Consider the following 25,361-nt stretch of genomic DNA (forward strand, 5'->3'; position numbering starts at 1 on the left):
AGTGCTACATATATTGTCTTATTGTATCCATCTATATACACACATACACACATATAGTCACTATATACTACATATATATCTATCCTATATGCATATGTACATCATATGTAATATACTTTTTTTGTTCTCTAAAATGAGTAAGTCTCAAATATATGAGGAGATAATTGAGAGTCATTGACACAAAGAAACATCACATAAACCTATCTGTGTACAACACAGACATGGCTATATTTGTTATTACTCTTTAGAGTTGTTTTTCATTTCAAAAGGAATAAAATTACAGATTAGAAAATTTCAAAACTTAGAAAAAAGAAAGAAAAATGATCAACTTGATTGCAAAGAACTCCATTTACTTATTCATTCCTTCCCACATATAATCAGCATTGAATATTACATATGTATCAGACACTGTGTTATATCCAAGAAATACAAAGATGTTTATAAGCCCCTCCCTACAGAAATCAACAGTCCTCCCTACAGAAATCAACAGTTTCTTTAGGAAGATAAACTCAACAGTAAACAATGAAACACAATGTGACAATTACTCAGAGAGTTGCATATTTTGTAAATGATTTCAATTTGTACCTGGTTTCAGGAGGAAAAGGATTATGCAAGAGGTGATGAAATCTCAATTCTGATGTTGATTCCGCTAGTAACTAATTATGTGACTTACAATTATCTTTTCTGGGACCCTGTTCTTTCATCTGCATAATGAAAGAAGTTTGACCAAATGCTCTCTACACTTCCAGGTCTTCATTATCCTATTTCATGGGAATTCCCTTGTTAATTCTCCTCATCATGGATGGTGGTGTTTTATACCCCAGAACAATTTACCCTTTAACTGGGCCATCATATCAAAGGAGGCTACCTATATGTCTTTTTGTCATCCCCTATCTTCTACTGATTATCCCATTTTCCCTTTGGAAAAGGAAATAGGGAACTTTACAACTATTATGTGGTCATCAATGTGCCCAAGAGACAGTAAAGGAATTGTTTTCAAGAGAAAGCTGATAAAATTGCCCTTCATTCTTACCAAATTCTCTATGCCTCGAAGAGAATCTTGGCTCCCACAATATATTTTCTTACAACACTTTTCTGGATGAGACTTCTCTGCCATTAAAAAGGGATTATTCCGAGTAAGTGGTGAGGATGCTTTCAACTATTTAGCATAGATAAGAGAACTGCCACTTGCCTGGTTCCTGGGGGAATGGAGAAAAAAGCTCTTTCCACAGACACACTGAATTGATTCCATTATGTTTCCATTCTTCTTCAGCAGGGACACTGATCTTCCTTTTTACTAGACAATTTATGGTGGAAATTCAGTAGACGCCTCTGAATATGTTTAACACTGTCCATGTGGAGACTTCCCTTCAGCTGGTAGATTGTCAGTATCATGGTAAACTCATCAGAAGCCAAGGACTGAGTTTCACACTGGCTTAGATGGAAAGATTTGGTGATTTCAGTTTTTTGCCTATTAGTCAACTGTCTTTATTAGAATCTTATTCATTGTCATAAACCACAAAATTTTTGTTTTTCTTTAACTAACACTTAGAATGAAGTTGCTTCTCAGGGGAGAATAAAATAACCTTTTCAAGGGAAATCTAGGATTACTTATACAAATGTTTAACTATAATAAAGTATAGCATCAATTATTGTCTCTTAAGTATATAATAAAGATCTTATCCTAAGCCTCTGATATCTGAGCAAAATTGATAAATAGGGGAAGAAGACTGATTGTAGTTGACATTCCTGTAACTAAAGAAGGAGAGGATGTTTTGCTATATTTAGTCCACAGATAGAGATGATAAGTGGAAAGGTCAGAATGGTCTCTGCTCCACACTCAACCCTATTGAATGGCACCTGAGCTGTTCTTACATGTAAAGACAAGAAACTATTTTCATAAAGGACCTGAGGCACTTGCAGCAACCATAACATTGCCGCTGGGTCCATGAGAAGCTTATCACAGATTAGAAAACATACACATTCTTCTCACTGCATTGAAAAACATAGTAGAGGCCAGGCATGGTGGCTCATGCCTGTAATCCCAGTACTTTGAGAGGCCAAGGCGGGCAGATTGCTGAAGGCCAGGAGTTCAAGACCAGCCTGGCCAACTTGATGAAACCCCATCTCTACTAAAAATACAAAATTAGCCAGGCATGGTAGTGCATGCCTGTAATCCCAGCTACTCAGGAGGCTGAGGCAGGAGAATCACTTGATCCCAGGAGGCGGGGGTTGCAGTGAGCTGAGATTGCACCATTGCACTCCAGTCTGAGTGACAGAGCGAGACTCTGTCAAAAAAAAAAGAAGAAAAGAAAAAAGAAAGAAAGAAAGAGAAAAACATAGTAGAATTCTACAAAATGGGTTCCAGTATTATAATATCAACAGCGAGCATGTTACAGATAGTTAGGTAGGCAATGAGCAGGGCAAGACAGAGCTCTCCCCCAACCCACTAGGAATGTCAAATGATGGTTTGGCAATTATCACATTGCCTCTTCAAAACTAATAATTCGGCAGCCAAGGAGAGACAATTTCTTGATGGTCCACACCAGTTAACATTAAAAATGTTAACTGAATGCAGGCCCCAAGGAGAAGCAACTTTTTGGGCATATGTGTTAAGAGACAAAAATAGTGAAGTATGATATTATGGGGGTATACTCCACCAGTAAAGGGAAGAAAGCCTCAGATGGGCATGCATATAACTCCCTAAACACACTGGTCATGCTCAATTCCTAAGGGTAAGGAGGGCACTGCACATGCAGAAAGCCCACCTTAAAACAACAATCATGGGAAAGAGCAAAGCCTATAAAGTCCTAGGATCAAGGTTAAAGGCTCCGTTTCTCGCTGTCTTCTTTTGTTCTCTTTTCTCTCTTGGACCTTCAGGTGCCCGCTTGAGTCTCTTCCAAGCAAATTTTTCTTTCTTTCCTATTCTAAAGCCTTTTAAATAAACTTCTACTCCTGCTCTGAAACTTGCCTTGGTCTCTTTTTCTGCTTTATGCCTCTCAGTCCAATTCTTTTTTCTTCAGAGGTGAGGACTGAAGTTGCTGTGGACCCATACAGACACACCACCGGTAATTCGGGGTAACTCGAATCTCTGCCGCCACTAACAAGCAGAGCCATGAAAGAGACCTTAGTGTCCAACAAATGTGATGGTACCCTCAGGATATCTCTGAGATGGCAAATCCACAGCAGCCATGAATAAGCAACATATTCGTGGCAGGAATTAATGGGTGTATATATAGCATTACAGTTACTGAGCCGAGCGCTAAAATGTGTTTGTGAACTATCTAATTTCAAAAAATAAAAAATAAAAAAATAACACTTGAGGGTGAGGATTGCTTAATACAAGGTACTTAAGTACTGTACTAGATGAGAGCAAGAGTTGGTGTTATTTGGCTTAAGTTTTGTTAAAATATAAAAGAGTATAGCAGTCTTAAACAGCCACACTTTGCCATCAATTCATTCATTTATTCATCAGTTATATCCTAAGCACTCACTGTGGTAGGCCTGGGATACACTGTGGTAAATTAAGCAGATATGGTCTTTGTACTTTTGGAGCTTATTATCTGATCAAGTGCATACACATTAAACAAGCAAATAAATGAGTTAACATATAATTAACACTGTGATAGATATTATGAAGGAAAATAGAAAGCTAAGAAAAAAAAGAATGGGGTATTGAGATTCACTCTTGTTCAGTTAGTTGAGGAAAGTGTTGCTGAGGATGTGATATTTAAGGGAGACTGAAAGAAAAATATCAAGTCTTGGTCAAAGACATAATGATTAAAAAAGGATTAGTGTGCCTGAGAACTGAATAAGGACAGCATAGCTGGACTTTAGTGACACATTTCACCAAATTTGTTTTTAACTTGAGTAGTCATAGCTTTGATACCAATACCTTTCTTAATTTCCTCCAGTGTTAGAAAGTGAGAAGATGTTTACTTATTAGGAAAAACAAAGGGTTGATGATGTGCCAGAAGTACTTCATAGACCCATTTTCAACTTCCTATTTAAAATTTTTACTGAAAGAGAAGACAAAAGAAGACCATACACTATGAACTACTAAGAGTTGGCACAGGGAAAGAGGAAAAATAAAAGCATGGTATGTCAAAATGAGACCAAAGATACTATTTTGCTCTTAAATATCCTAATTAGAGAAATATTGGTTTAAATGTATACAAGATAAACTTAAAGATATAATTGGTAGAATGTAAAACTCTCTTTTAAAGCTCTCTCTCTTTTTTAAATCCCTTCAAAAGATAAAAGCAAACAAAATATGGTCCAAATATCAAGAGAGGAAACATAGAAAATGGCAAGGAAGCACAGAAAATAGAATCCATAAAACAAGATGACAGAAGTAGGACCAAACATATCAGTTATGACAATGTATGTAAATGTGTTGAACTCCCCAATTAAAAGGCAAAGACTCTTAGATTGGAGTAGAAAACAACATCCAACAATATGCTGTTTACAAGAGACAAACTTAAAACAGGATGACTTGGAAAGGTTATAAATAAAGGATAGGCAAAGATATATCTGTAAAATGCAAACAAAAAGACAACAGAAGTGGCAATAGTCACATCAGCCAAGGTAAAATTCAAAATAAAAACTATGAACAATGCAAAGAGGATTATATAAAAGAAGCAATCTAAAAGAAATTATATTCATTATCAAATGTATGTGCCAAGTAACAAGGAAAAACACAAAGGAGAAAAACTCACATAAATAATTTTTAACAAAATAATAATCATAGTATGAAACCTCAGTGTATTACATCAATCCATGCCAAATCAATTCAACACAAATGAATAAGGACCTGGAGAATTCAAGATATATTAAAATTCACATTTTCCAGACAGAAAATGCACAGGGACTCCTTTAAAAAGTAGTTATTCTCAAGTACATGAAGAAATTGGAAATAAATTCTCCAAAGCAGAAATCATTCTGCGTATACTTCCAAACACAATTTTTTAAAATTGTAAAATTATAAACAAAATTCAAATAAAGTATTCCAACAATATCATTTAAAACTCACTACTAAATACTGAGTCCAGAAGGTGCACAAATTAGTACTCTAACCTAGAAAACACCAAAAATTATAAAGTCAGTAACATTTACTAAGAATGTAACATGAAGGAACTCTGCAAAATACATTCCATGCATCTCACTTGATTCTCACAACAAATAAACGAGGTTTGAAGAATGAACAGGATGTGGGTATATGGAAATGGAAATAAACAGAATTCCAAGCAGAGGAGACAGATTGAGCAAAGGAACATGGACTAGAAGTTGAGAGACATGTATGGGAAGAGCAAGCAGTTTAAGTTGCCTCTAGAACTATACATAATGTATATTAAGAGATGAAGCCACAGTTTGGAGTTAGACCATAGGCTTTAGATTTTATGCTTCGGAAATAGTGAGTCATTGCATGGTTGTGAACAAGAAAATGATATCACCATAGTTATGTTTAAGGAAAATTACTCTGGCAATAATTTATTGGAAAGGTAAGTTAAAGAAATAACTAAATGAGGAAAATCCATTGAAGACATGAAAGACTAAATGAAGTCATGCAGATGGAGTCAGTGGAGGTAAAGGTTGAAATACAGGAGATAGTTGCAAGAAAACATTGATACAAAATACTTGATAGGATTTAGGTATATAGGAAAAGAATGTCATAGCTGGAAAGGACTTTGGAAATTATGTATTCCAATCAGTTCATTTGTTAGATAAATTGAAGCTCAAAGCAATTAAATGAATTTTTCAATGGTTCTGGAAGCAGTTAACTATGAGGCTAAAACCAAGACTAAGTTCTATGAGTTTCCAGTTCATTTTTCCCTCTCTACTAACTTGGTATAGGGAATGAGAGAAAGAAAGGGCAGAAATGCCTGGGTTTTAAACCCATAGTAGTGTAGTGACATCAGACAAAATAGAGAACCCAAATCTCAGACATATTCAGTTGTAATTCTAATGGGACTACAAAATAAAAATTTGTGACAACCTCAGAAGTCAAGATAAAATTATGGATAAAAATTCATATTTATAGTTGTTATTTGAAAACTATAGGAAAGAAGGGTAAAGAAGAAAGAGCAGGAAAGACATTAAGAGAAAAAGAGTGAAAAGAAATGAGAAAGTACATCAATCTGGTACATGTTATTTAACAGACTGGAAGCAAACCAGAAACTAGAGAAAGATATCAACAAAATATCAATGGCATGAAAGTGGCAATCAAATATTAGATGTAGTCTCTCAGAAATTCTGTTGAAAGGTTTTGTGCATTGGGAGAAAGGTTGAAGTATCTGACATCTGAGTTCTTTCTGATTTAGAGACTATGATCAATTATTGCAGCAAAATGTGAAGTGAATTTGAATCTGACTTCAACAATGTATTTTATTATATATCTGTACTATTAACTAATGAATTCAGAAATGTAGCCTGTATTAGTAGGCACAAATATGAAAAGCTTACTAGGACTACGAGTTCCTTTGGCACTGTTTTATATTATGGGAGTACGGGCCATGTATAAAACAACACACACACACACACGTGTATCCTTATGTTCCCTTTAATTACTGTGTACATAGTTTGCTGCGTCATGGTGGCCAGCATGTGTGTGTGTGTGTGTGTGTGTGTGTGTGTGTGTGTGTGTGTATAACCTTCATAGTTGATTTGTGACATTTTTCTCTGATGTGCTACAACCATTTGGAAAGTATGCTCTCTGAAGAATGAATATGTGAGTTTTTAGTGTGCATACAATCTTTTCACTGCTTATGAAAGAATCAAGTGTATAAACTATGCATAACAAATGTAAAGAACTGACAGACTCTACCAGTATAATCTGAGTTTGTAAGCAATGAGAGGTCAAAGGCCAATTGAACATTATTTCCTTATACAGCAACCAAAATATAAGGCACCATTATAAGTTAAGGCATTAACATAAGTAGAATGCAAAAAAGAAAATGAATTAAGCTCTCTCCTTACCCACAGACTTAGCACATCTTATTTTAACTTTTCCCAAAGTTGTTTTTCCATGTGTCACTTCAACCTTTTCAGTATGTTCGGGCCAAATGTGGTCCTTCCCCTGAGCTCCCGGTCGACCTTTAGATATCACATTATATAGTATGTAGTTTATATAACCTGAAGGAACTCCAATTCTCACCAAATTGTAGGCACTCTTAAGGTCACATTATAATAAGCAACCCTATTACTTTGAAAGCCCCTCTTACTTTGCCAACACAAAACCCCTGCTGCCTTCTCTTTACAGATCTCTTCTACTCTCCTCTAGAATGTCCATGGAAATCTCTATGGGGAGGATTCTCCAACAGGTGCTCCTGCAATAGGTTGATTGTAAACCTGCTCGGACAGATAGCCTTTCTGTTTAACTTCTTTTCAGCAGCAGTCTCCCTTGTCACTCTACTCAAGGCCATGGTCTTCCTGTTCTGCTTGGATCACTGCCTGTTACTGCCTAAGGGCAGTCCATCATGCCACCAAGATTCCTTGGGCTATTTCCTACACCATCAATTCAATTGCATTCCAGGATGAGCCCTGCTTTCCCTCTGCTTCTCATCTCTAAGCCAACAAATAAAGTTTCTACTGCCTACTGGGTCTCCAGGGCTTCCCACTCATCTACAAATAGCAATGCACAATAGATGTAAATGTGCTCAGCTCCTCTAGAAAAGCCCTGCAGTTCTTCTTCCTAAGGATAGTAATAGTAGCTATACTTATTGAAAGCCAAATACATGTCTGAAACTTGCATAAGTGCCTTAGACATATAGTTGGCCCTCTGCCTCCATTCCGCATATATGGGTTTGGCCAACAGTAGGTTGAAAATACTTGAAAAAATATTTTAAACAGTAAAAAAGTATGATAATAAAAGGCAATACAAATTTAAAAACCAATACAGTATAATAACTATTTACATAGCATTTACATTAGGTATTATAAGTAATCTAGAGATTATTTAATGTATACAGGAGGATGTATGTAGGTTATATACAAATACTATGGCATTTTATATAAAGAACTTGAGCACCTGTGGATATTTTGGTATCCAGGGAGGGAGGTTCATGAATATTTTGGTATCTGGGACCAATCTCCCACAGATACCAAGGAATGACTCTATAGACTCATTTTAATCTTTATGAAAACTCTCTAATATAGGTGCTATTTTTCACACAGAAATAACTTACTGAAGGATACTTAGCTACTAAATGACAGAGCCCCCATTTGAACCCAAGCAGTCTGGCTCTGAAGCTTATACTCTTAACCATTATACTACCCAGCAAGTATTTGAGCTATCAAGGTCTCCTAAGAACCATATGTTCTTCTCCTCTAATTCCCAGGTTTTGCTGGTGACTCTGACATTTCTAACCAGCCATCAGTTTCCCTCTAAGGGATATTTTCTCTAGATATTTTCCTAGGTAGTTTCAGTCAAATCTCTACAATTTAGTTATTCATCCTAATTCAAATAAATTGGCATGAATGTCTTAACCTGTGATGAGATCAGAATTCAAGATTGTTTTCAAGTAATTTCTAGCCACATACAACTTAGGGGATATAATTAGACGTGAAAAAAGTTTGCTTTACTCACAGATGGTGCCTATCCCAATTGATTCTCTGGCTCAGCAGGAATCTTCTCCCACTTGTTGACTGCTATGACTCCCTAGATTTACTGCGAGACCTACAAGGTTTAACTCTATCTTCTCTGTTCTTGTAGCAGTGTGTAGTATCCAGCAAGTATTCAATACAATTTCAATGGATGAATTTAAATAAATTGATTAAAGCTCTCAATTACAACAAGAGAGGAAAATGTCAAATAAATCTAGAGTCAGTTCAAGACCTATAAGTATGTGTTAAACATTTATTAGCAAATGTGTAAATATTTACTGTAATACCAATAATGCAAGGGTTTGCCCTATTGGCTTTGAGACTTTTCTAAGCATATGTAAAATAAAACATCACAATCGTAAAACAGTTGAATTAACAATGGAATAAGAGTTCAAAATGAGTGGGTGTATGAGGAAAACATCAATACTACATTATTATTAATATTGTTTTATAATTAGACTATTATAGGACAAAATCAGTTCTGGTAACAAGTTTGACTTTTTGTAGAACTTTAAATATTTACAATTCAACTATAATTGCCACTCTGTTACAAATAGCAAAATGCCAATATACAAAGGAATATCTTAGGATAAGATATTAGAAGAAGTACTCAAAAGTAGTTATTAATCACATGCCCTCCAAGGAAAACACTCTCCAGGGATGTCCTGATGCCTAAATTTGAAAACAATCAATAGATACGTATAGAAAGTGCATATGACACAGACCTTCTCCAATAAAACAGGGGAGAATACAAGCTGCTTGATGAAGACAGATGCCAGCTATAGAAATCTCTGCTGTATTTATTTCCCATTATGTACTTCCATAGTGATTACCTAATGTTATTTGTTACTTGGTGCATCTTTTCTATTGCTGCAGCAACAAATGACCACAAACTGTAGCTTGAAACCTCACAAATTTATTACCTTACAATTCTGTAAGTTAGAAGTCTGGTATAAGTCTCATCAGGCACTGGCCAGCTATGCTCCTTTCCTAGAATAGAGGTTCCCAGCATAGAGAAAAATTCATATTCCTTGCTGCCTGTAAACTGAGGGTCATTCCCAAGATCTAGAGGGAAGCATATACTTTGGCTAATGGCCACCTTCCACCATTTTGAAACCAATAGTGAGTCCTTCTCAGGTCACATACCTCGGACCCACTTTTCTGCCTCCTTCTTCTACTTTTAAAAACTCATTGAGCCCACCTGGATAATTTAGAATAATTTCATTATCTAAAGGTCTATAACCTGAGTCACATCTGCAAAGACCCTTTTTTTTTTTTCATATAAGGTGACACATCCACAGGTTCTGAGGATGAGGACAGAGACATCTTTGTGGCCCCTGATTTTGCCAACCACACTGGGGACCAAAGATGCTGGGTACTGCATCTGCAGTATCAGACTGCACCACCTTCACATCTCCACATAACTGCTTTGCACATTTTCTTACATTAAAGAAATGCACTTGGATTCATATATATTTTTATTTAAAGGCCAGAATTGTGTGATGCCCTTCCCTAGCTTGCTCTACAGTTCAGTATTTACAGGTTTACTTTGGTATGGGGAAGACATTTTTATTCATCAATGTGTTCAAGATTGTGATCTTTAAGTGGAACTGTGCAAACAACCACGAAGTCCTAATATCACCCTGGAAATGCAAAAAGTTGATCTTTATTTTCAGACTTCAAATTGCTTATCAGACCCTATAAAAGACAAAGTAAAGACCATAAAAACAAACGTATGGTATTGTTATCTACGGATGGAAAACCAGGAGAAAAGAAAATCACAACACAATTTTGTCAGCAAACATTACTCTGAAATTCATTTATGGACTCATTTGTGAGTGCTTACTTTCTTTTTCTTTCACTGTTTGGTCCTATTTCCCTACACAATCCATTAATTTAGAAATATAAATAAGGCCTTGGAAGCCATTCTTAAAGCATTGGAGAAAAAAACAGGAAATAATAAAGAAAATCAAAACTAAACTAGTTTATCATGACAATAGGCAAGCCATGAATTAAGCATGGTGGTACTGCATACAAAAGCATGGATTCCATGTACAGCATTATTCCAGAGTATTCATTCTCAATTGTATTTTTGTTATCAACTTATGCAATTCTATTTCTTATCAGGTTGTTTGTAATTAGGAAATGCTCCACAAAGTGAATATGTGTCTATGCCTGCATTATGTCAGCATTTCCCAAACTGATTTTTGTGTAGAACACTACTGCTCCATGCCATATAAATAGAGACTCGTTCTCTATTGATATTCCCTATGGCGATAGGGAAACTCAGAGGTTCCCAAGCTTTCTGAATCACAGTCCTTTTTATTTTAATAAATAAAATAGATAGAGCTATTGGATATAGTAGAAAACCACAATAGATGGTTTGAACAGGAGAGTGATATTGTGACAGTGGAGTTTATGATAGATTCATCTAGTAAATGTGTGGGAGAGATAGGAAGGAAGAGGCTATATAGGAGAATGTTATAGTTAATATATAAAGGCTTGATTCAGAAGATAAAGCAAAAAAATTAAGCATATAGTCATGAAACTAAAAGACTCATATCCATGGTGAGTTGTTTCTATCACTGAATCAGCTTTCACTCATTACACTCTTCTAAATAGAAATGTCAGTGCTTACTAGGCTCTATGCTATCATTTCAAAGTCCGCATGTCTCTAAAGAAAAAAAAAATGCTTCCAGGTAGACCTTGACCTAACTAATGTAAAACTCAAATAGTGGTAATCTCTGTATTGAGAACAATTCTGAGAGTTGGAAAGGGCTGCACCCAGAAAGAATATTAGATCATCTAGCAAAGTCTGCCATGATATCAAGGATTGGGTGGGCAGTGGTAGCTGGCATACCATTGTCACAAGATCCTCAGGGCGCTCCTTAACCAGCCAGAAAAGCACTAAGGCCAGTGGTGCCTCTGCTTGGGTTTTGTTCATTCCTGTCTGGGCTTGTTCTACCCACTCTGCCCAGCAGGCTTCACTCCGCTGGTGCTACCAGTCTGGATCCCACTCCTGACAAGGGTGAGCCAGGCATGGAGTGGCAAGGGGTGTGTGAGCAAACAAGCACAGAGTCCAGCCACCACACCCAGCCAGGCATGCCAGTTGCGGTGGCAGGGTGGGCAGCTCCAGGCACCAGCACAGGTGTCAGCTCTGTGTGAGGCTATGGCTGGACTACACGTACCGCGAGCAGCTTCCACTATAGGCACCAGCATCTAGACAAGAGGAACATGATGGCACCAAGAAGCCTGGAGATGCCAGGAACCACAGAGCCCCAAAGAGGGTGTTACAGTGTGTCACAGTCCTGGCTTGGGGAGCTCTCGGGACTGGGCTCCCAGAAGGGTCGCGGCTCTCCTCTACTTGTTGGATGCAATGTGACAAGTGGGGGGCATGTTTCAGCCCTGTTTGTGTTACAGCTCTTTCCGTCCTGCCAGTTGTCAGGTCCCAGGTTCTTGTCCTCTGTCCAGGAAGATTGAGGTATATGGACAACTGGAGGGTGAGCAAGATGGAGAGACACTTCATTGAGTGACAGAATAGCTCTGAGGAGACCTGAAGTGGGTAGCTTCTTTCTGCAGGTAGGTCATCCTGATAAGTGGCCAGCTCTCAGCAGAGAGGAGACCCATAGTGGGTAGCTCCTTTCTGCAAGCAGGTCATCCCGATGAGTGTGTGAATCTGGCTGAGTCCAGGGTTTTTATGGGCTCAAACAGGAGGTAGTGCATGCTAATTGGTCCATGGGTAGCCATGAGCAGACCTGGAAAAAGCACTATAAGTTCTCACTCCAGGTCACAGACTCCACTAGGAACTGGCAGCCTGCCTCCAGGCTTCAGGCCAACCCTGGCTTGAAGGTGGGGCTTCACCGGGGATCCACCCTTTCCCATCTAGGAACCTGTCTGCTTCCTGCCATTATCAACATGCCAGCCATGGTGCCCAGGCTGTTCACACTGAGGGGCGCTTGCAGGCCCATGCCAAGTCACCTTAAGCCACCCACTCCCAGCCTCCCTCCGTGAGCTCATCAGTGCCCAAAGCTTCAGAGAGGACCTAGGCAGCAGGGGGCTGGTATGTCAGCACTACCGCGAGGGCATGCACACCCGGCCAGGTCACAAGAGCACCCGTGCTTAGCTTCAACATTGCCCTGAAATCAGAGTGGGCACTGGAAGTGGGGAGATGTTAGGGAATGGGAACAGGCACTTCTGAGCCTGTGGGGGCAGGGGAAGCTTCCCAGACCCCTGAGATTGCAGAGATGCCTACGTCTGGAGCCATGGCTAGGCAGCTGCAGCTGTATTCAAGAGCTCAGGGCTCCCATCCTGCCAACACAGTAGGGGGCAGGACTCCCACCTTTTCCCGGCCTCTGCCACTCCACAGAGTGTGCAGCTCTGGTCTCGCCTCCCCCACTACAGCTGGTGTCCCCACAGCGGCTGCTCCAGATGGGCTGCCACCACCATCACCCTGTGTCTGATATTTCTTTTATGAACTGGTTTCCCTTGACTAGATTAGAGCATCATGGTTAAGTCTTTAGTTCTGAACCTCAGCAGTTACTATTTTTGCTGCTTTCCTTTAAGGGTTTTGAAAGTCCCCCAGACAAATCTAGATTTGATACTGGAGGAAAAAGAATTCATGTAGCCTGTAGGACAGAAAGATTCTCCCCTTCTCTCTCTACATTCTCTCTCGCCATTTTAGGAACACACCTAGACAACATAATTTCATATTTTTTTTCTTTTTGTTATCCTTTCCAAATAAATAGGTTATTTTTGCTTTCATAAAGTATTCATGGAGTGGGGGAACTCTAATTAATTCTCAACTTGAACTAAGAAGTGTAAGATTTGCTATAAAATTTAAATTCTGCTACAGTTTTGACTATCTCCAGCCAAAGCTCCTTCTAATTAAGGCTATTATTGAAGCAAGAGTGGAAACCATGGGAGTCAATATTACCCCACATATATATTTTGTTTGGTATAAATATTGTTCTAAAACATGAATGTGAATGTCTTTAGGCAGGATCTATGCTTTCCATTTTATTATGATGTTCACCGTTTCCTACTGTCTTTGCTTCAGTCACTGAATTTATTTGACTGGCCTTTGAAGAAATATAAACTCTTGTTAAAGACTCAACAGATTTTCTTCTATTTTGCATTTAAAACCTATTAAAATCAATTTAACAAATAAAAATTGGACACAAAGTAGTCGCAAAAAAATCACACATTTTGGACACATTGCAGAATACAATAGATATAAACCTTGAGGCTTGTCCACAAAAAAATAATAACAATATCTTATAGAACCTTACAAATCTGCATTTTCTTTTTAACACTGCTATTCTGTGGCATACTGTAAAGTCTGTCTAGAATACAGACTTCGGTGCTGAGCGAGGGTGTGTATTCTTACTTTGACATTTGTATTCTTACTTTGACACTGTGATGGTTAATATTAAGTTTCCCCTTGATGGAATTAAAGGATATGTAGATAGCTGGTAAAGTATTGTTTCTGGGTGTGTCTGTCAGAGTGTTGCCAGAGGAAATTGACATCTGAGTCAGTGGACTGGGAGAGGAAGACCAACCTTCAGTGTGGGTGGGCACCATCCAATTGGCTGCCAGTGTGGCTAGAACAAAGCAGGAGGAAGAAGGTGGCCTAAGCTGGCTTTCTGAGTCTTCTGGCTTCCATCTTTTTCCTGTGCTGGATGCTTCCTCCCGTCCCGCCTGCCCTTGAACATCCGACTGCAAGTTATTCAGCCTTTGGACTCTGGGACTTGCACCAGTGGCTTGCCAGGAGCTCCCAGGCCTTTGGATACAAACTGAAGGCTGCACTGTCAGGATTCCCTGGTTGGAGACTTTCAGACTTGGACTGAGCCAGTTTCTGTCTTCCCCAGCTTGCAGACAGCCTATCATGGGATTTCACCTTGTAAGCATGTAAGCCAATTCTCTCTAACTCCCTTTTATTTTTGTGTATACATGTATATATAAAAGGGAGTTTATTACATATGTGTGCATATATGTGTATATGTGTGTATATTTACACACATTAGTAGCATACATATGTGTATATATTAACTGGACATGGTGGCACATGGCTGTAGTCCCAGCTACTGGGGGCTGAGCAAGGAGGATCACTTGAGCCCGGGAGGTAGAGGTTACAGTAAGCCGAGATGGCATCACTGCACTTCAGCCTGGGGGACAGAATGGGAGCCTGTCTGAAAAAAAAAAAAAAAAAAGGATATTGTCTGATGTTATTTACTACAGTGAATTTGAGTTCTCAAGTGGAGTAGAGGCAGCAAGAGGTAGTTGAGAAGTGAAAATCTGGGTTTGAGTTTTTCATATTTTGTTTTCAATTTAGAGTTTTCTGATGGTTTGTCAACATGAAATCTGGGATAATAATGGTGGAAGCACTTAAAGGTAAGGGGAAAAGCTGAATGAGGTTCCACATTTCCTAGCAAATTAAAGAGGAATCTCTTGGAAATAACTAGAGGATGGAAATAAGAAATGAACCAAGTATGATATATCCAAATAGCACGAGTACAAAAGAGTAGAGATTTTAGAAGTAGCTCTGAGAAGCATGCAGATCCCAATATGAACTCCTGACTCTAAGGATATTTTAAAAATGAGCAACAGATGAATACGTACGTATCTGTATATATGGACAAGAAAACTTCAGTTAAGGTATAAAATTGGAAGAATTTGGGGTAAGTGATCAATGATAACAGCAAACACTTCTTGAATGATCACTATGAGTGAACTTTGTGCTAGGTACCTTATATAATAATGTAACTGTATTCTTTCAGAAATTATTTGAAATAAATACGATTTTTATATCCATTTTACAAATGAGAATAGTAAAACTCTGAGAGATCACATAAATGGTTGAAAATGCTAGTAAGTGGTGGAACCAACATTTTAAATGGAGCAGTGTCAGCCCAAAGTATACACATCAAACCTTTCGTTCTATGATTCCTCCCAGGCCAATAATGGGAGGGAGTTTATTTGCTTTGTAGTGTAGCTTCCAGAGGACAAAGAAGAACAATTTGGAAAATATACCCATTTGGTTATGCTGAGATAACAAATATACCCCAAATTTCAGTAAAACCACAAATGTTTATTTTTTCTTTTTATTAAATGTTAATTACAAGTTGCCTAGGGGCTCACCTCCCCATGGGTGAGCTCGTGAGGCAACCACTGTGTATAGAATATTGCTCACCAACGTTACAGAGGAAGAAACACTCCTGGATCAACTTGCATTTGCAATGAATTGCCCAGAAGTAACACATAGCACTTCTCATATCTCACTGACCAAAAATAGTCACATGACTAACAGCAACGGGGTCAGAAAATGCAAACACACTGTGTGCCATGAGGGCAGATAAATAGCTAGAAATACTAGGGAACATAATAATGGCTAGAGCCAAGTGAACGGTACTCACTGCTCTCCATTATTTCCTGGATAAGTGATACGAAAATCAATCTATAAGAAGAGAGGTGTGCTTGAAATAACTTACGTGTCCAGCAGCAGTCAAAGACAACAGAAACTCAGAGTTGTCTAGATAAGATCAGCCTTTGGTGGGAATTAAGTGCATTCATATAGGTAAATGCAAATCACAATGCCTGGCATAGAGTCAAGGACTTGATAAATATTATCAATTATTTATTATAAAGTGCCAAGTGTTAAGTTACTATGTTTCAAAATAAATGTATATGCATTCAAGAGTTTCTTAATGAGATACTGTTAACTCCTTTCCTGACCAAGAACATACAACAGTTCATTATTACATCCAGCTTATTATTACATATTAATTAATAGCTATTAAACATATTTTTCACTTTTCCATCAAAATCAAACTTCTTATGAGTTATCTACACCATGTTCCACTGTTTCCTCTCATTTTCTTTATTCAACAGCCTATAATCTATCTTCTTCTCCATCACTTTACTGAAAATATCATCAGAGACCCTCTGGCCAAAACCAAAACCAATCAATATTTTTAGCCCTTTTCCTATCTTTTTATTTTTGAAAAGGTAAATTCTTTTTCCCTTAATACCACTTTGTCTTAGGTTTTAATTTTTTAATTAATTAATTAATTAATTTTTTAGATATGAGGTCTCGCTCTGCCACCCAGGCTGGAGAGCATTGTCATGATCACAGCATCATAGCTCACTACAGCCTTAAACTTCTGAGTTCAAGCAATCTTCCCACTTCAGCCTTCAGGGTAGCTGGGACTACAGGTGCATGCCACTGTGCCTGGATTTTTTTTTAAATTTTTTTCTGGAGACAGGGTCTCACTTCATTGTCCATGCTGGTATTAAACTCCTGGGCTCAAGTGATCCTCCCACCTTAGCCTCCCAAAGTGCTGAGATCACAGGTGTAAGCCACATGCCCAGCCTCTTAGTTGTTTTTATACTTTTTAGTTCCTCTTTCTTAGCTTCCTGTATAGGTTCCTCTCTTCCCTCTTCTTTTTCCATACTCCTACATGTGGCATCCCCAGTGGTGGGTACTTTTCCTCCTTGGCTCCAGGTCCATGGGTCTGGGTCCTGCTGGACAGTCCCTCCCCTAATAATCTCACCTTCTACCAGGAAGACCCCCTGTGATTTACCTTCCACTGGGTGCACTCAGATCTTGGGCTCTGTTACACCACCTACTTTTGTTCCTCCAGATCTCTAGACAGAAGCATTCTGCGGTGTGGCTATTCTCAAGGTTGCTTCCCCATTTCCTCAACTTGTCTATTGCTTATGTAACTGATTCCTTCTATTAAATTTTCTTTGTTGGAAATGTCTAAGGTAGTTTCAATTTTCTTACTGTATTCTAACAGACAAAATGGCTAAATAATCAATTTGTGGAGTAGTGATGGATTAGTGGAAACAGACACTCTGGATTAAGAGAAGAAGTGGTACCAGAGTTCTGCAGTAATCACACACACACACATTATTTATTTTCATTAACTTTAAGGGTATTTTAAAACAGTGTGCACAGCAAGATTGACTGTGATGATCCTGAGTGCTGAAATCTCACTGTGTGATGCAAACTGAAAGGGCTTGGGGCTGTGGCTATAAAAGTCATCTTGACCATTGACAGTGCAGTCACACTGAAGAAAAAACAGACACATTTTATGTTGTTCTATGGTCAGCAATGAGGAGGATCAGGTTACGAATGAACAACAGAATCTTACAACAAACAAGGATGACTAGACTGCCTCATGAAGTTTGAGTTCTCAGTAACTGAAAATGGCCAAGAAAAGACCACAGGTCTATTTTCAAGGGGTTCTTGTACTAGTGTGGAGCTGAACTGGGTAATATATAAACTCTTTTCCAAATTGAAAAATGGATGGTTTACCCAGGTCTCTGCAACCAGGTCAGCTATAGTAGCAGGAGAATATATAACCCCTGAATCAGAAAGGTCCAAAATGTCTTCAGTTTAAGTATACTTATATAAACCAATAAAACTCCATGCCATCCACCTATTTCCAAAGGGCCGCACACTTGACAATTACATTTGCAAGAAGACTAAGATATGACTCATTTTATATCATATTGCCCTCAAAAAAGGCTTCATTGATTTGTACTATGCTATCTGAGTGGAAATTATTCAAGAAGGCTGCTGTTTCAATAGGACTGATACTTGCCCATCTGGGTAGATCCATATCACAACAGTTCTCTGATAGACATATTCTGATGTAAAACCTTTTTTCTTGTTTTACCTCTACAGATTTTTTCACCTAGCTTTCTCCTTGATTTTATCCCAAGTATTTTGAAAATGTTCTAATTTTGACATCAATCCAATTGCTGAGAACTCTAGCATAAAATGAAGAAAGACACATAAAAAGAACAGCATTAACCATATAAGCACATTCATGCCACATTTATAAGGCAATCAGAGAAAACATGCATATGTACCCAAGTCAGGCAATTTTACATGTGTAACAACTTATCTAATTAAAGAAAGAAATATTTGACAGATCTATACTGGTCAACTAGTTACATATTTTCTTTTAACAATAACTAGAATTCAGATGCCATCTAATTACTATGTTTTCCATGATTGAAACTTCAAAAATTTTTTCTTATGTATCAATTGCAATAACATAGTTATTTGCATCTATCTTTCTTGATATCTTTATTATAAATGTCTTTCTTCTTTGCCCCAATAAAAGTATTTCTCTCTATTGCATATAAATGCTGCATGATAAAAGTACCCCAAAATGTAATGTCTTAAATAGCCTTTACTAAGCTTACAAGCCTTCAAGTCAGCAAATCAAGTTAAATTCTGCTGGGCTGGTCTCAGGTGGGCTCACTCGCATATCTGATGGCTATAGTCACAGAAGTGACTAGACCATGTGTCTCTCATCACTCAGCAGGTAAGCTTAAGCATGCTCTCACGCCAAAATTGAGGAGAAGAAGAAACAGAAGCCTACAAGTGCCATTTCACACTCTACTTGTCTCAAGTTTGCTACCAACCATTGGTCCAAGCAGGTGACATGGGCAATCACAGAGGCAGTGAAGGGTACAATGAAAGGGCATGGGTATAGGACAGCTGGATAAACAGGGACCATTCATGCCACATAAAGGAAACAAAGGAAACATGCCTAAGTGCACAGTTAATGGAATCTTACATGTGTAATAGCATTGCTAACGAAGGGATAAATCCTGTTATCTGTGCTGATCAATAGGCTAATTGGTTTTATTCAGTAATATATTACAAACTCAAATGCCATCTATTTGCAATGTTTGCCTTGATTGAAACTTTTAAATATTCCATATTTATCATTTGCTGAAAAACTTTACTTGATTTCTTTATTGTAAGAGTCTTTTTACCTTCAGCCCAATGAATAAATAGATATGTAAACCTCTTTCTGGTGTGCTGTTGGTTTTGCTGGAGAGCCTCTTGTTCTTGAATTGAGGTGCTGACTGTTTATTTCCATGAGTCAAAAAGCAAAATTTAAACATACCAAATTGTCTACTGTCCATGGTTGGCTCTTTGACAAACATAATGCAGCACTTTAAATATGGCCGTGGAAATGATTACTGCTGGTTGCTCATGGAGAATTATTCATCATCACCTCATGCATTTGGCTCTTTCTTCACCTCCTACTCCTCAGGCATGAGTGCTCACCATTTTGTGGCCATATCTAAAAGAATTATTAGTCATTAACCCACCTCTTCACCAAATAAGTTTTTTTCAAATAAGTATTAAGAATATTGTTTTTAATTGGAAAATAAACAACCCAGGTATCTTTTGTCTACTAAACCATAATTTTATTAAGGGTTTACATAAACCTATGCCACCTCAAGCTTCTGAAGCAATCAAATAGGTTATATGACTAAAAGTAACTACATCTTATTAAGGTGTTTTTCCCTTCACATAAGATCTTTAAAGAAGATACTACAGTGGTAAATATAAGCCAAAAGCCTATTTTATGTGAAATTTTACTGTACTTTTTTTTTGCTTTATTTTACTGAATTTCAAAACACACATGTACACTGGCATGAATGTGACTTGTCTCATTATGAATAAAACACCCAAGCAATATGAGCACATTTTAAAACAACAAAAAGTGTACAAAAGTTCAGTGTTCTGGAAAATGTTTGAAAGATATTGTAGATTTTTCCGTTTATAGAAGCCTTATTGTTACTGTCCTTTCCACATCTGCTATTCATTTTAGCTACCTCCCCACAATTCAGTGAACAAAGGTGCCAAAATGTTGCTATTAATAATTCTCAAGTACCTTTTCCTTTGCTTCTAAATAAAAGATCTTTAATATATAGAAAGAATACTTAGTTTCAACTGAACCAGGATGTATAGTCTTAGCTACAGGTCTGTGGTTTGGGTGACACTATTTTGTGAAAACAAGGTGCACTGGCAGTTTGAGAGGCACATGGCAAAGTGTTGAGTCTGTACTCTAGGATGAGATAAACCCAGGAAACCAGTACCAGTTCAACCCGGGTCTCACAGAGATTGCTACGAACACTTGGCAACTTCTCAAACCCTAGTTTTCTCATCTGCTTATAATTCTTTATAACTACAACAATAATATAAATGTCCTAGGGGAAGGCTATTTTCTGGGGGAAAAAAATGTAGAAGATCTTTCTATAAAAGACAGTACTCTATGACATAAATTCCCAATCTCTCTTTTTTTGTAAATGTAGAATTTTGCATTTTGATTTTCCCTAAAGGGAGGCACGCCTATTTTTCTACAATAAACAACCACAGAACTTCCTTAGTTTAGGGGCGGAAAACGTAAAGGTAGTGGTGTTTTTGTCCCACTGGCACAGATGCTTTAAGCTTTAAAACAACCTCCTACTTCTTAATCCTTCTCTCCATATTCTTGCCAAGCTCTCTGGAAATCTGAGTTTTGGACACCCTCCAATACCACAGCTCATCCATATGCCTGCCACAGAGGAAGACATTCCGCGGGCTCTTTCCTTCACTCTATGAATGATTCATGTGTTAAGATCTTAAATACTCACTGAACGAAGGACCTAATGGCTTGAAAACCTGATCTGACGTCAAGGAAATGTGCTGTTTTAGGGACATGCTTCTAAGGCTGGTTGTTTATCCTTGCTCAATCCCGAATCAGAAAGCCCTCTATTAGGCAAGCAGAGAACATGACGGTGTCCCCTTTTTGAGAATCTTTTCTGAGACTCACATTTCTAAAGAGCATTTCAGCTCCGGTGTCAAAATGGGGAAATAGACTTTTGCTGACAACAGTATATTTAAGTCTACACCAGGAAAAGTAAGTGAAAGGTTAATGTTATCATTTCATTTTCCTCCAAGAAAAATAAACCATATTTGAAAAATCACTTTCACCACCTACGGCAAGATCACAAAACAAACTGCAATCTACTGGGAGAGGTTGGCAACTAAAATAAGTGGGAATGATCAAGCCAGAGACTTGGTCCAGTCTAAAAGGGTACAGTCCTTACTTAGCTAAACTTCAATGATTTTTAAGAAGCACATGGAACCAGAACTGCCAGAACTTTCATAAATTCAACAGAAGCCATAAACCTTCATTCTTAAGTGAAGTCCCCCACTTTTAAACATTGCTAATTAATTCAGACAAATGTGAACGTTGTATAAACCAAACAAACACATCTGTAGGCCAGATTTGGCCGGTAATGCCAAATTTGCAAAATTTGACCTCTAGCTCTACTTACTATTATTTCATTTAAAACTGTTGTAAATACTTTGGACAAAAATTAAATGGAGCTTAGATTCCTTAAAAAGTCTGTAAAACCCTGTCACAAGACTATAAAATGTCAAGAAAGTGATTTTACTTTATTAAATAGGGAAAGAGTGGAGGCCTTTAGAGAAAGAAAGTTATGAGTTAAAATCTTGGCTCAACTGTCTCCTAGCTTTGGGAACTAGATGTTACTCAAATCCTCTGAACATCCGTTTGTGAAACGGTGAGAATATTCCTTTCCTATATGTAGTTTATAATTATATAATTACATAGTTCCTAGCACATAGTAAGGACTTAATAAATTATGACCATTTATATTAGTATAATTTTCAGGATCATTTTAATAATTAACCTATAAAGATTATTAAGGAAACTAATACTATTAGCTTGTATTTATTGAGTTCTCATTATAATATAGGCACAGGTCTTGTTCTAACACTTTTAATCATGAAAACAATCCTGTGAAGGAAGTTCTATTATTAACTCAGCTTTACACATAAGAAAACTAAGGACCAGCATGGCTTATTATCCATCCCAAGATAACACAAATAATAAGAGGCTGTGAGGAGACTGGGAAGGATTCAAAGTCTTCCTGCTATAGCATCTGAACTCTTTACCATTACAATACATGAAAAAGTATGCTATATTCAAATTAATATTTGAGTTTGTTCCAAGCAATGGAAGTCTTGGAATTGTGAAAATCATTTTAACAAAGAGGAAACGTGTTCTAGTCTTACGGCAAAAGACCACCCTAAGCAATTTAAGGTAAATGCTTCTTTTTTAAACTTGGAAGGAAAAATCCAGATTTGCTCTGAATACTGCATGATAATCTCTGGAAGTTAGATAAATGTCTCTTCTTTGTATGCACTTATATAACTTTAAATCTCTTAACTTGAAATAAATTGAATCACTTAATATGAGTAATTTGTATAAATAATTAGCTCTAGAAAAAGCACAGGGGTCCACAAAAAAGGATAGATTCTCTTTATGAAGGCAGATTTAAAAAGTCTCATTGACCTGCAAAGCCACAGGGGCAAAGCGGCCCGAGACCATGGGAAACCACCTCTTGCATCAGCATGACCTGGATATGAGACATGGAGTCAAAGGGGATCATTTTGGAGCTTAAGATTTGACTGTCCTGCTGGATTTCAGACTTGCATGGGGCTTGTAGCCCCTCTGTTTCAGCCAATTCCTCCCATTTGGAATGGCTGTATTCACCCAATGCCTGTATTCACTCAATGCATGTACCCCCATTGTATCTAGGAAGTAACTAACTTGCTTTTGATTTTACAGGCTCATAGGCGGAAGGGACTTGCCTTGTCTCAGATGAGACTTTGGACTGTGGACTTTTGAGCTAATGCTGAAATGAGTTCTAAGACTTTGGGGGACTGTTGGGAAGGTATGATTGGTTTTGAAATATGAGGACATGAGATTTGGGAGAGGTCGGGATGAAATGCTATGGTTTGGTTCTGTGTCCACATCCAAATCTCGAATTGGACTCCTGTAATTCCCACGTGTTGTAGGAGGGACCCAGTGGGAGATAATTGAATCACGGGGGCAGCTCCCCCCATACTGTTCTCGTGGTAGTGAATCAGTCTCATGAGATCTGATGGTTACATAAGGGAAAACCCGTTTGGCTTGGCTCTCATTCTCTTTCTTTGCCTGCTGCCATCCATGTAAGATGTGATGCTCCTCCTTGCCTTCCACCATGATTGTGATGTCTCCCAAGCCATGTGGAACTGTAAGTCCATTAAACTCTTTTTCCTGTAAAAATTACCCAGTTTTGGATATGTCTTTATCAGCAGCATGAAAACAGACTAACACAGTTACTTATAGTCAAAATCCTTCTAACTGATAAATTCTAGTGTTCATATAGTATATGATTAATAAATACTTGTAGAATTTAAAATTATTCCCTATATTGGTTCATTCTATTAACACTGCCTGTAGGAAACCAAACCACTCAGATCCCATGGCTATGGCCCAGCTACTACTATTTTCCTTGTGGTCAGATATAGCCCATAATATCTAAAGAGAGCCTAAACAGCCTCTGTAAAATCATCCTACTAATTTTAACTTTAGCCAGTGAAAGAATATTTCCCACAATTTAAATCAATATGCCAGCATTGTGGCTGTATCTTCTTGTCCTTGGAGGCAAAAATATTTATTTCTGTCAATTAGTAAGTTCCATGAGGTCAGAAATTGCATTTTAAAATACTTGTCAAATGCAATTAATACTTTTGGTCTCCCGAAAGTATTTAATTGAGAACAGAAACCAGATAAATGTTCTTAATCACATGCCAAAGAAACAAAAATCAAACAGAAATTGTATTAATTTATTATCTTTTAGTTTAATCATGATTCTCAGCCCTGGTAGAACAGAATTATCTGCACAACTTTTAAAGAGTATCTCTACCTCATCCACATCCCCAGAAGTTCGTTTTTCATTGGTTTTAGAATGGAACTTAGAGATAAGTAGTTTACTAAAGTTTTCAGGTGATTTTAATTACCACCCAGATTATAACACAGTAGTTGAAGCTAAGAAGAAACCTCAAAGCTAAATTGTTCTTTTTTCTTTAGACAAACCGTCAGCAGTATTTCCATGTAAGTATAACACATTTCTACTTTTTATATATATATTCAAAAGCCTCAGATAGTTCTTGGCATAACAGGATCACTTGCAAACAATTAGTTATAGTGTCAAAGATATTGAATTGTTATTCAAACATCAAAGATTTTTTTTCCATATTTGAAAGCATATGAAAAACTCTAGAGCAGATTTCATGAAGATTTTTTTTGTCTACAACTATATGAGTCATTTAAAAAAATGCTTTGGGCCAGGTGCAGTGACTCACACCTATAATCCCAGCAGTTTCGAAGGCCAAGGTTGGAGTATCACTTTAGGCCAGGTGTTTAAGACCAGCATGGACAACATTGTGGGATCCTGTCTCTAATAAAAATAAAAAGATTAGCCAGACATTGTGGTGCATGCCTATAGTCCTAGCTACTCAAAAGGCTAACGTGGGAGGATCCCTTCACCAGGAGTTTGACTATATCAGGTGCTTATTAAAAGTAAAATTTCTGGGTCCATCTCTGATCTAAGAAATCAAAACCTCTGGGATGGAACTCAAGAACGACAGTTCAAACAAGACTGCAGATGATTCTAACATATACTAAAGAACTCTAAACTTTGAGAATTACAAAAATCCCATCCAGTCAGATGCCCTGTTCAAAACATTCTTGATTTTTTTTCCTTTTTTTTGTTCACATACTCCCTTTTGATCCATTGAGAGTCATATCTGAGCTGGACACAGTGGCTCATGCCTGTAATCCCAGCATTTTGGGTGGCTGAGGTGGGCGGATCAAGAGGTCAAGAGATCAAGACCATCCTGGCCAACATGGTGAAACCCTGTCTCTACTAAAAATACAAAAATTAGCTGGGCGTGGTGGTGCGTGCTTGTAGTCCCAGCTACTTGAGAGGCTGAGGCAGGAGAATGGCATGAACCCGGGAGGAGGCAGAGCTTGCAGTGAGCCGAGATAGCGCCACTGCAATCCAGCCTGGGTTGACAGAGTGAGACTTCATCTAAAAAAAAAAAAAAA

This window comes from Papio anubis, chromosome 10 (assembly GCF_008728515.1).
Source record: "Papio anubis isolate 15944 chromosome 10, Panubis1.0, whole genome shotgun sequence".
NCBI classification, from domain to species: domain Eukaryota; kingdom Metazoa; phylum Chordata; class Mammalia; order Primates; family Cercopithecidae; genus Papio; species Papio anubis.